Source organism: Schistocerca cancellata, chromosome 5 (assembly GCF_023864275.1).
Source record: "Schistocerca cancellata isolate TAMUIC-IGC-003103 chromosome 5, iqSchCanc2.1, whole genome shotgun sequence".
Lineage (NCBI taxonomy): Eukaryota > Metazoa > Arthropoda > Insecta > Orthoptera > Acrididae > Schistocerca > Schistocerca cancellata.
The window spans coordinates 275,763,766-275,776,118 of NC_064630.1; positions in this window are offsets into that span (position 1 = coordinate 275,763,766).

Sequence of the window (12,353 nt, forward strand, 5' to 3'; positions counted from 1 at the left end):
GACACTGACGGACATGCTGATACGAACTTGAAAGCTAGATGTCAAGACAAAGGAAGCCATAATTTCTGTGAATGTCGAAATTTGAAGAAACCATCATGCTGCTGTGAAGATCTGGCCCATCAGTCGAAAATGGCGCTTCTTTATGAGACAGCAAAGAATTATAAAGAAGCAACATAGTCAGAAAGTTATGAAGAAAGGAAGAAAGTGATGTAGGAAGAAATGAATGCTCTGAAGAAGAATAAAACAAGGGATCTAGTTTGCAAATCTAAAACAAACAAGTTGATTCAAAATCGAGGGGGTTTTGTTACAAAGTTAAACACAAATAATGAAGTGATTCGATGTTAGGCTAGATTAGTGGAAAAATGATACACTTAGAGTTTTAGAATAGATCATGTTAATACATTTAGCCCTTTAGGTAGATCTGAGATGATGAAAGGACTGCTGATGTTGCAATTCGAGATGATTAGTGTATAAGGCTGTTTGATGTAAAGACAGCATTTCTCAATGTTATTTTGAAGGAGAAAATCTATATGTATGAACAAAGGGGATTTGATAATGGTGCACTGAAGAGTCTGTGTGTTTTGCAGCAAGCATCAAAATGCCATTACGAATGTCTTGTTAAATTTCTTACAGAATGTAATTAATGGGAGAGCTGTTCAGATCGATGCATATTCTTTGGTGACAATCTGGTACTGTTGTTTTACGTTGATGATGGATTGGCTATAGCCTCTACTGATGCAACAGCTAAGTTTATTGAACAGTTGGGTAAACGTATTCAGATGACTGTAACTTTCTGGGCTTAAAAATCCAGAAATTCGACAGTATATTCATGTAAATCAGTTTGCATAGTATTTGAACAGAATATTAGATAAATGTTGTATGATGGTCGCAAACCCAATATCTTTCTTAGTTAAACCAGAGTGGATAGTGGATGGCAAAAAGTTTGAGAAGAATGAGGACTGTAATACTGAAACTTATAGTGGCACTCACCATAGCGGGGATAAATTCACAAAATAATCAATATGTGGATTCTACAGAAGTTTCAGCGAGTTCCAGTGATGTGGAAAAGTAAATTACAGCTCTTTCTTCAATGGAGGCAGAATATGTGCCTGTAAGTGGAACTTTCAAGTCGCTTGTTTGGTCCTAAAGTTAGTTTCTGCTTCACCACACATATATCATCGTGGGAGAATGTGAAAGCATCAGTGTATATTCAGTGTTGTTATAAATTTGAATTATTAATCTCCGAATATTGTCAATTGTTACAAGAACTTCTTGTGTTGACTTCAGTGTGACGTTGGTTGTGCTTTTTGGTTTTGACGTATTCTTTCTGTAGTGTAGGACTTCTGTGATCTTGTAAATAAATGTTCCGTTTAAATAATAAGATATTGTCCACCTGCATACAGCCATCTCAAGACGCCAAGCACAACAAACCATACGATCAACCCTTCCTAAAACTTTAATTCATATTTGATGTCAACAAATTTCTCTCTTTCAGAAATACTTACCTTGTTATTGTCAGTCAGCATGTTATATTCTCTCTACTTTAGTCATTGGTAGCTATTTTTGAGGCCAAATTTCAATACTCACCTAATACTTTTAGTTACTCATTACCTATCTCTCTCAGCATCACCTCATTTAAAAGCAAACGTTTAAGTTCTTATTTCTTATCACTGAAATTTAATTCCCTTTCCAAATTAATACTTACTTTTGTTTACTGCTTGTTCAGTATATGTATATACTGAATGATATGGAGGATTGATTATAAGCCTGTTCCATTCTCCTCTCAAATAGTGCTTCTCTTTCATATCCTTCGATTCTTTTAAATGCAGTCTCATTTCTGAACACGTTGTAGACAACCTTTTGCACATTATATTTCTCCTTATTACCTTCATAATTGCATAGAGTGAAATCTAGTTAACAATGTCAAGATCTTTCTCTAAACCCACAAACTTGACAAATGTCGATTAGACTTTCTTCACACTGTCTTTGACATTAAATGCCAAATATATCTGACCTCTTACCAACAGCACCAGAGGAAACAATGATCTCTATTACCCTGCGTAAATCCAACTTTGGCACAGAAAGGGGTGAAATATGCAGCTATAAAACTATAATTTTATTTGATTTTATTCATATCTGGTCCTGCTAAATTACATTCTGTACAAAATTTTTACTATAATGTATGACAAGTCAAAGATTACACTGTCATATGGGGAAAGCAAGCAATACAATAAACTATATACATATGGGGTATATAATATTATATTCAAAGTTTCAAGAGAAATGATAATGCTGTAGATAATATACATATAATATATACATTACTACCTACATTAAAGCATCATACTTTACATTATAAGTAAATAACAATACACACATATAAAAAATAGGAAGCAACTAACAAAAACAATTCACTCAATGAATAATTACGAAGAACTACATCGCACAACACTTGAGAGATACTCATTCCCACACAGCTACACACCTCCAAAATGTGGAACACTAGGAATACAGGTGTATTTGAATTTGATAACTCTAACTGCTCTTGTGTGAACCATACATGATGACTGGGCGAGTTGAATGTTCTCATGCGAGGGAGTTGTGAGCTGGTTCGTTGTTTACCGACTATGTGGGTGCAAGAAGGTTGTCCCTGTGTCCCCCCATATTGCTCACCTCGTTGTCTGAAGCTGAAGCCAGCATGACCCACGCTACTTTCATTCTTCCCACTAATACTTTGCTTCCCTTCCGTTTTGCAGACTCTCAAATGTGTATTCACTTCACCACAAAGCCTGGTAGAGACCTGTATATGGGGTATCAGAGATGTCCATCCAGAGCCTGTGTGCAGCATGATGTGTGAACGACCTGTCAGTGGGTTGTGCAGTGTGTGAGCATGATGTGCAGTGTGTAATATCTAAACAACTAGCTCCCAATATCATACCTTTTCCTTTTTTTGCATTATTAATTTCTATGAATGTTTTCTTTTCCTCATCAGTTATAAGAAAATTGTATATTTCTGCAAAGGACGGTAAAGATAGGCTTTTAGAATTATCTTTGTAACATAAGAGCAATGCCTGGAAAACATTCAAATATTTAACAACTTTTGTTTCAGTCTCACTTAAGAGTACATATGTTTTAAATCTCACACAAAAAGGACATGTAATTTTTAATCATGCATCAACAATATGTGCAGTAAGTGTTATGTATGTATAAAAATGCAAGGAAAAATATATATTAAGACTTATCGTATTCACAAGAATATTTTTATTTACTACAGCAACATTTGTTCACGATTTTTCCTGTAATCATAGGAAGAGGCAGTAACTTTTTCCATCCTGCAAGACATCTTAAAATATATATGTGCTATTCATCAAGATTTAGTGGATGGACTGTATGATCAGCAACCACAGAAAATTAGAGGACCAAGTTAGCTGCAAAATCACACAGTCTAAAAATCTACATCGACAGAGTAAGAAAAGTTATCATAAATCCATTATTCATTTTTGCGCCTTCAATATTTGTACGATGCATTGCATTTTTATTACGCTGTGTGGAAGACTGTTCATGGCACCAGTTTAGTTTCAACAAGAATCCATGCTTTAATTCCAGTACTGCATGTAGTAATTATCTCTCATTACGTAAATTTCATGCTGATTCATAGTCTTTGTGTTGGATGTTGGGCTGCCTCCCAGCACAGTTATTCCAAAATCGACCAATAGACCAACACAGCAGCTGGTGCTTTTCGAATCATTCCCAGGTGGTCCCATATCCTCTGTACCAACAGGGCTGTACCAACAGGGGTAGTCTGTTTGGTCTGTCAGTGGGACATAGGTGAGAAACTCTGGTTGGGATCCTTAACGGCTCACCATATACTGTCTTAGCTACTGAAGCACCCATATCAGCCTCATAATCTGTCCACAACCCAACAGTACCAGAGGGAGCGCTTTGGTTCAACTTTCTTGGAGCACATGAGAGCTGCTTTCAGCATACGATACCCCATCTCTCCACCATACCATTGCTGGCTGGGTGGTAACTGGTTGTGTAATGGTCCTGAAATCCACAGACATTAGCCAGCTCACTGAACAGGGTAGATTTCGACTGTCTTCCCTGGTCTGCCATAATGTGTGGGAGACAGTCGAAGCATGCCAACCAGCATGTGATAAATGCCTTAGGGACCATCTCAGCTGATAAGTCTAGTGTGTGCTGTCAGCAGAGTGCCAACTTTAGAACATGTCCTCTAGAATTTCTAACCCAGATTGTCTTTCAGCAATGTGGAACTGGTATGATGTTACCATGCATTTCTGTTAAACTAAAAAAAGCATCTGCAACAAAGCATACAAATGTTGGATTGGTCCTGATTTCGTGTGTTATAACTGGCCCTAATTGAACAGCTCTGTCAGGAGGGTCAATATGGTGGCTACTTTGTCAGTCATAGATTTGGTTCCTGTTGAAGCTATTGGTAGGTAGGTCTTTACAAGGCACGGCCTGTATCTCAGTAGAAAAAGGAAGGGTGAACTAGCCAGGATTACAGCAAAATATTTAAGTGGGGCATTGAAATTCATGAGAGTACCTCGTTTTTAGTCTAACATCAGTGTCCAATGATTCAACATTGAATAAAATCAAGCTTAATGAGCAGCTCGGAAACGTGGGTACTAGAGATGTTAAAATATCACAAAATTCCCCATACAGTGAAAAACAGTGTTAATATATCACAAGATTCTCATAAAAGTACAGTGAGAAATAATGTAGGTATACACCATCAGAACATCAGGGGATTAAAAGATAAAGCAGGTGAGCTTCTTATTTGTTTAGAAGATCTGGAAACTGAGGGTGGAATAGATGTGCTATGCCTATCTCATCATATAATCAGAGATATGGAAAAGGTAAGTGTAACTGTATATAAACTTCGAGCATACATAAGTACATACACTGTGGAGAGAGGAGGAGCTGTCATATGTGTTAAAATTTATCACAATGTGAAAAATTTAGAAACTAAAAAAAAATTGTCTAGGGAGACATATACAGGTATAAGCATGTGCCTTTGAGCTTAAACTAAATAATGATAGTATTATAATGGTAGCCGATTAGAAGTCCCTCATTGGAAAATTTTCAGTTATTTCTAAAAATACTGGTTGTGTAGTGGTCCTGGAATCCACAGAGCTTAGCCATCTCACTGAACAGAGTGGATTTCGACTGTCTACCCTGCTCTGCCCTAATGTGCAGGGGACAGTCGAAGCATGCCCACCAGCTTGTGATGAATGTAGGGAAGCAAATTGCAAATTATCGTTTGTGGGGTTTTCAATACAGATTTTCTGAAAGAGTCTGATAGAAAGCTTGACGGTGAAGTATTACTTGATTCTTTCAATTTGACATCAGTTATTGGTTTTTCTACCCAGGTATAAAAGGAAAGCAGCACACTGATAGATACTGTTTTTATAGACCAAGATAAATTTAATCAACTAAAAACCTTTCCTGTTAAGAATGGTCTTTCTGATCACCATGCACAGCTAATTACAGCATATGATATAGGTCAATACAGTAATGCAAAACAGTCCTATGAATAGCGCAGTCAATTAACAATTTAATAATTGCAAAATTCAGGGAAAGCTTGCAGCAGTTAGAGCGGTGTGAGTTCTACAGGGAAATTGATACTAATTTAAAATTTAACCTATTTTATGATACCATGTACATTTGAAAACATTTTCCCTAAGAAAACAGTGAAACATGGTACTAAGAAACCATCTAAAGAGCCATGACTTACAAAAGAGATGAAAAAAGCCTTGTAAACAGAAAAGGGAAATGCATCTTATAGGTAGGAATAATGATGCAGAAATAGTCAAAGATCATAAAAACTACTGCAAACCATTAAAAAAATTAATTAAAAAATCCAGAAGTATGTGTGTTATGCCTGAGATTATCATCTCTGATAATAAAGTTAAAGAATATGGAATATTTTTAAAAGGGAGACAGGACAACAGAGAGTACAGCAAGACTGTATTTCTATCAAAATCAACGATAAATTTGCTAACAAAAAACCAAAAGTAGAAAATATTTTTAGTAATAAATTTTTAAGTGTTGTAGTAAATAGGATACAGCTGTTAATTAGAAAATGCAAGGTGGTTTATGAGAGAGGCAATACATATGCAATTTGTTAATACTGAAATTCAACCAACCTCTTCTGCTGAAATTAGGAAAATAAGAAATTCAGTCAAAAGCAAAAGCTCACATGAAATTGATGGCATTTCCAGCTGCCAACTAAAAGCTCGTACCCAAGAGATAAGTGGTACTCTGATGCTAAAAATTACTCCCCAGTCTCATTTAGACAGCTTTATCCAAAATCCTTGAAAAAGTAATGAATTCATGAGTAGCTTCACATATTTGTAAAATCGAAGTACTAACAAAATGTCAGTTTGATTTTCAGAAAGTCTTTTCAAATGGAAATGCTTTGTATGCTTTCACTCATCAAATATCAGATAGTCTGAATAACTGAACATTACACATTGGTACTTTTTGGTGATCCCTCATGTGTGAATCACAAAATTCTTCTAGAAAAGCTTAAGTAGTGGTAAGAGTGGGACACTGCACAATTGGTTTAACTCATATTGAACTGGAAGAACGTAGAAAGTTGAAATTATCAGTACAGATAGTCTGCAAAAATTAGCAGTATCCTCTAACTGCAGAAGTATCAAGAATGGTATCCCACATGGTTCAGTCTTGGGTTTTTTATTGTTCTTCACACACACACACACACACACACACACACACACATATATATATATATATATATATATATATATATATATATATATATATATATATATATATTCATGACTTGGCACCCTATATTCATGAAGGTGCAAAGCCAGTTCTTTCTGAAGATGATACAAGTATAGTAGTTACACCAAAGAAACAAAAATTAGGTGAGGAAATTGTAAATAATGACTTTCAGAAAATAGTTAAGTGGTTCTCTGCAAATGGACTCTCACTAAATTTCGATAAAACATAGTATATACAGTTCTGTACGGTAAATGGCACAACACCTTTGCTAAATATAGACTCTGAAGAGAAGTCTGTTGCTATGTCAGAATGTTGAGAATTTCTGGGTGCGTGCATTGATGAGAAATAACACATTGATGATATCCTGAAACGCTTAGGTGCAGCTACCTATACTATTAGGGTTATTGGATATTTTGGTGATAAACATATCAGTAAATTAGCATAATATGCCCATTTTCATTGATTACTTCTAATTGGCATCATATTTTGGGGTAATTCTTCATTAAAATAAAAAGTATTCATTGCACAAAAGCTTGTAATCATAATAATAGCTGGACCTAACACAAGATCACTTTGAAGACATTTATTTAAAGAAATCAAGATCTTCACACTATCTCTGTAATACGTATATTTGCTTATGAAATTTGTTATTAGTAACCCAGCTCACTTCAAAAATAATGCCAAGTGCATAGCTACAATACTAGAAGAAGGGATGATCTTCGTTATTCTGGGTACAATCTGACTTTGACAGAGAAAGGGGTGAATCGTGCTACTACAAAAATCTTTGTCCATTAACTAAATAGCATTAAAAATCTGACAGATAACCAGCCAGCATTTAAAAACAAATTAAAAGAATTTTTAAATGACAATTCCTTCTACTCGGTAGATGAATGTTTAGATATGAAGTAGTAACTGTAAAAAAAGTTTATAAAAGATTACACCGTGTAAAGAAAACTTAAATTAAACTGACACATTCCACATCAATACGAAATGTCATATTCATGATCTATTGAACAAGTATTAATGTAACGTAATGGTGACTGTTTGCGAGGACAGCTGATTCTGCAGTCTCCACAGGTACATTAATATTACACTTGTTGTGCCTTGGGAATTTAGGGGTAAATTCTAGAGACACTCATATTTCACTGTCTCAAGCACACAACATTTTAAGGATGAATGTGTGAGAGTGGAAATGTGTCTATTGTGCTATGGTTTATGTGTGTGCAGGATGGGTGCGTGTTATGAGAAGATTAAAGTTGTGGCAGTCTATAGGCGCTGACAAGTGGTGGCCGCACCTGCCTTGGAAGACTTATGCACAGTACAAGGAGTAATCAAGGACTACTCTTTGGCAGTGAAGTAGTAGTGACTGTTGGGAACAAATGAAATATATTTTTTTATCTAGAGACTCATATACTCTGGTCTTTGACTTGCTAGGAGCAAGAACTGTTTTGACAAGTATTATTAAAACCAAAAGAGACTCTAATGGTATATGTTAAGTGCAAATGTTTTCCAGATGGGGTTGATTTACGAGACTTGAAAGAGCATGTGGAATTTGTGTAGTGGTCTTATTGTGAAGAAGAAAATATAGCGGAGTTGATATAAAAGTACTCTGAGAGTAATGAATCATGTCAAGGGTAAAGAAGTAGTTCAGTAATATTTCCCTAACTAGCACATAATCTTCGGAGAAGAAACATGGTGAAGGTCGATGCAGCCATTTGTCCTGAGAAGAAGCTCACAATACATAAGTCACCTGCAAGAGACGTGTGAGTCTTGCACCCCAATACCACACAGTCTCCGGTCATCAGGGAAACGTTAGACACTTTGGTCTAGGAACTATCACTAGATGGTGTTTTATATGCCACCAGCACCACTTGGAGGTGCCACAGTCTGTGTCGCCTATTGTGCACCTTTCTTGCCATTTCGGTAATCACACACTATCACTCACTTTGTAGCCTGAGACCTAAACTGTGATACCAACAGATGGCCAATGAGGCATCTTGAGCTTGAGTGTGGTCCTGAACTGGAGGATTAGTAGAATGTTTTGCCAATATCCATCTATCTGAACCCATCTGAAGCTCCAGTGCCTGCAATTGGTTGGCCATCTTTTCCAGCACAGTTTGTAAGTCTTTATGAGATCCAGTCCCCCACAGAATTCACCCAAATGACGCTGTTGGACAACAATGCATATGTTCTTCTGATGCCTCCAGTTGCTGACTGTTATGTGGAGCATCATTATCCAGTGGCGCTGCAGCCGCTACACCTGCTGAGTAGAATGTGCTGTGTGCACGATAAGCTATCCACAACAACTTATCCAAGAGCTGTTTCTCTCGTGCTATCAAGATTAACTACACTGTGGAGGCAGATGATGTTTCCACATGTGGAGTAGCAACTCTTCAGGGACCACACTAACTTCCACTATAGCCTGAAAGTGTCTCCAGAATTCCAGAGGGATTCTGTCACCTCTTCACTCATGATACAGCACCTGTTTGAGCTTTTGTTCAGGTGACTTGGTGCAACAAGTGAGCAACGCCATCTTGAGTGCTTGATAGGTCAGTTGGTGTGGAACCTGCAGGAGAATATCAGTAACCACAGCAGTTGCCCTCTTGTCTAAATTACTGTCAAAGTAAATTGTTTCCCGTCATCTGTGATCTTCTGTTGGGCGAAAATCATGAACTGAATCTGATATTGAGCAGATGAAGACAATAGTGCCTTTTACTGTAACCAAGGCGCAGATGACATGAATGAGACATCTGGAAAATGGCATGCAGTGTGTGGGACATGAAAGAAACTGGTGGAGTTCGTAAGCTTGCTGTAGCTAATCTCTCATCACACATTATGTAGAAACTTCCAGGACTTCACTCTCTCACTGTAACTACTGGATCTCCTCACTAATCATATATAACAATTTCGCTGTGTCTTCCATAATTATAAAAAGTAACGCAAAACGTGACCTCAAAATAACGCAAAAAGCGACCATGCTTTTTGTGCCTGAACTATGTTCATCTCAGAGACACCAGTTATACAGGCAAATTACTATACCCCCATATTGGATATCTCAACCATATTGAAACACAAAGCAACTATGAGCAACAACTCACTCAAGGAACAATTTAGTTAATCATTTGCACAGCACAAAGATTATACATTGCACTTCACTTGGGGAGTTACTTATTCGCACAATATAATACAAATTTTACAAAACTTATAGTTCTAGAAATTCATTTAAATTATTTGCCGTATGGTTTAGAAGAAATTGTTTCAATTTCCTCTTTAATGCATTGGAGTTGGCGATGTCCTTTTTTAGATTTGGTAGGATATTAATGTAAATTCTTGTTACAGACTGGATAGTCCCTTTTTGTACCATACTGAGTGTTACTGAATCTTTGTGAGGACATTGCTTCTGCCTTGCATTGTGATTGTTAATCTCACAGTTAATTTGGAAAAGTTCATTGTTGTTGATTACAGCATCATCAGTAGATGTACTGATGTGTGATTGTCAATGTCTCAAGGGTCTTGAGTAGGTGGCTATATGATGTCCAATTTGTAATAACACACATCAATCTCATAAATTCTTTTTGTACTCTAAAAACATTTTCACTTTTGTAGCATTTTTCGAGTATATTATAAGAGATTGGAGAGTGGCTGTATGCGATATACTGTGATATTATTATTGCCCTGTTAACATAGTCTGAAATAACTCTTAGTGCAAAGTATGCTGATCTTAGTTCCTTGAGCAGGTGAGCAATATATTCATTCTATCTTAATTTCTCATCTGAAACTGCTTTAAATTTTCTTTTAATGATTTTATTCTAGACTATTTGTCTTTTAATGTCTGCATATTTGTGTCATTGTTTCAGCTGTAATCTGTGTGAGGATTTGACGCCACAGCTCTAAATACCTGTATCATCAAGAAACATTACTATATTTGCCTTGTTATTTCTTAATGATGGTAAGCCATTAATGTACACTATGATGAGAAGCCCAGGGATCGAGCCTTGTGGAACACTGCACTTAATAGTTCTCCACTCTGATTTTATTGTTTCAGCTGCACCTAATTGTGCAACACTTTGTTTCCTGATAAGTAAATGAGATTCTAGTGAAGCTAGTGATTGATCTTTGATACCACAGTGTGGGAGTTTTCGTACTCATATATTATGTTTCACACAGTCAAAGACTTTAGGGGGTCACAGGATACCTTCTACAGTTCAGTTGATCCAGAATTTTTTAAAGAGCCTGAATATTGCTCCCTCTGAGGACAGTCCTTTGTGGAAGCCAGTCCGGTATGGGATCAGTAAGCCACTTTTGTATTATAAACGTTTTCATTATGTTGCAGCTTACAGCTCTCAAATATGAAGTAAAGACTTTTTAAACGTTTAACATCAAAACTACTATTTATGTACCTAGCTGACTAGTTTCACGCTTTGTCCGTTTTCATATGACACCTTCATTATCCTTCGTTATGTGATCTGTGTGACATCGATATTTTATATGCAATGGATAATTTGTCCAAATTGGTTTATTCCATGTATTAAGCTGGCTTGGCATACAGTGTAATCCAGTAATACCAGAAAATTGAGTCCGCCTTGATGCAAAACACCTTGTTATTCGTTTATTTCTTTATTCTCCCAAACTAGTTTTCGGCGACAAATATCACCATCATCAGTGCTTTTTTTTAAATCTAAAACGGGCAGAAAATAGCACGGTTATACAAAAACATTAGCAAATTATTACGTTTGTATAACCATGCTATTTTCTGCACGTTTTAGATTAAAAAACCACTGCTGTGGTGATATTTGTAGCCGAAACTAGTTTGGGAGCATAAAGAAATAAACGAATAACGAGGTGTTTTGCATCAAGGCAGACTCAGTTTTCTGATATTACTGTTTTTCTATGCAAATACGGACCAAATGGAAGAGTTCCAAGATAAAATCACAGTGTAAGCCAATGGAATAACTTCTCCATTGTATATAAAATATCGTTGTCACATATATCACTTCGTCCTGGAGAATGAAAGTGGCCAGTAAATGAGTAGCAGCTTTCGTGTTAAACACTTCCGTCATATGATGTTAGGTGTTCATATGCCTATTGCACACCTTAATATTCAAATATTTTTGAAAGAGCTGGTAGCAGAGAGTCAGGCCATTATTTAAATAGTACGTGTTTCTCACCATCTTACTGTATTGTCATTTTTGTAGCATATTTTAATCTGCAATCTACCACGGAAATAAAATGCCCGACAGATAACGAAAATGTTATCAAATGTTGGTTAAAGAGCTTTCTGCTTAACTCCTCCTACACCTTAGAGTAATTATTTAGTAGGGATAAATAGTCATTAAAAAATAAGCCTGTTAATGGCCACTATACAACCAAATAAATATTTTTATTTTTTAAGTAGTTCTACGTAGGTGTTGTACATTTGTTCTGTTGACACGGTACACCTGAAAATGTTTACCGTGATTTTGATATATGGAACAATTAACAGACTAGCTAAGTGGATGTTCTAACTTTGACACATTTCCCATTTTGTTTATACGTGTTGCTGATTGTTATGACGATCGGATCAGGTACAAGAAGATTCT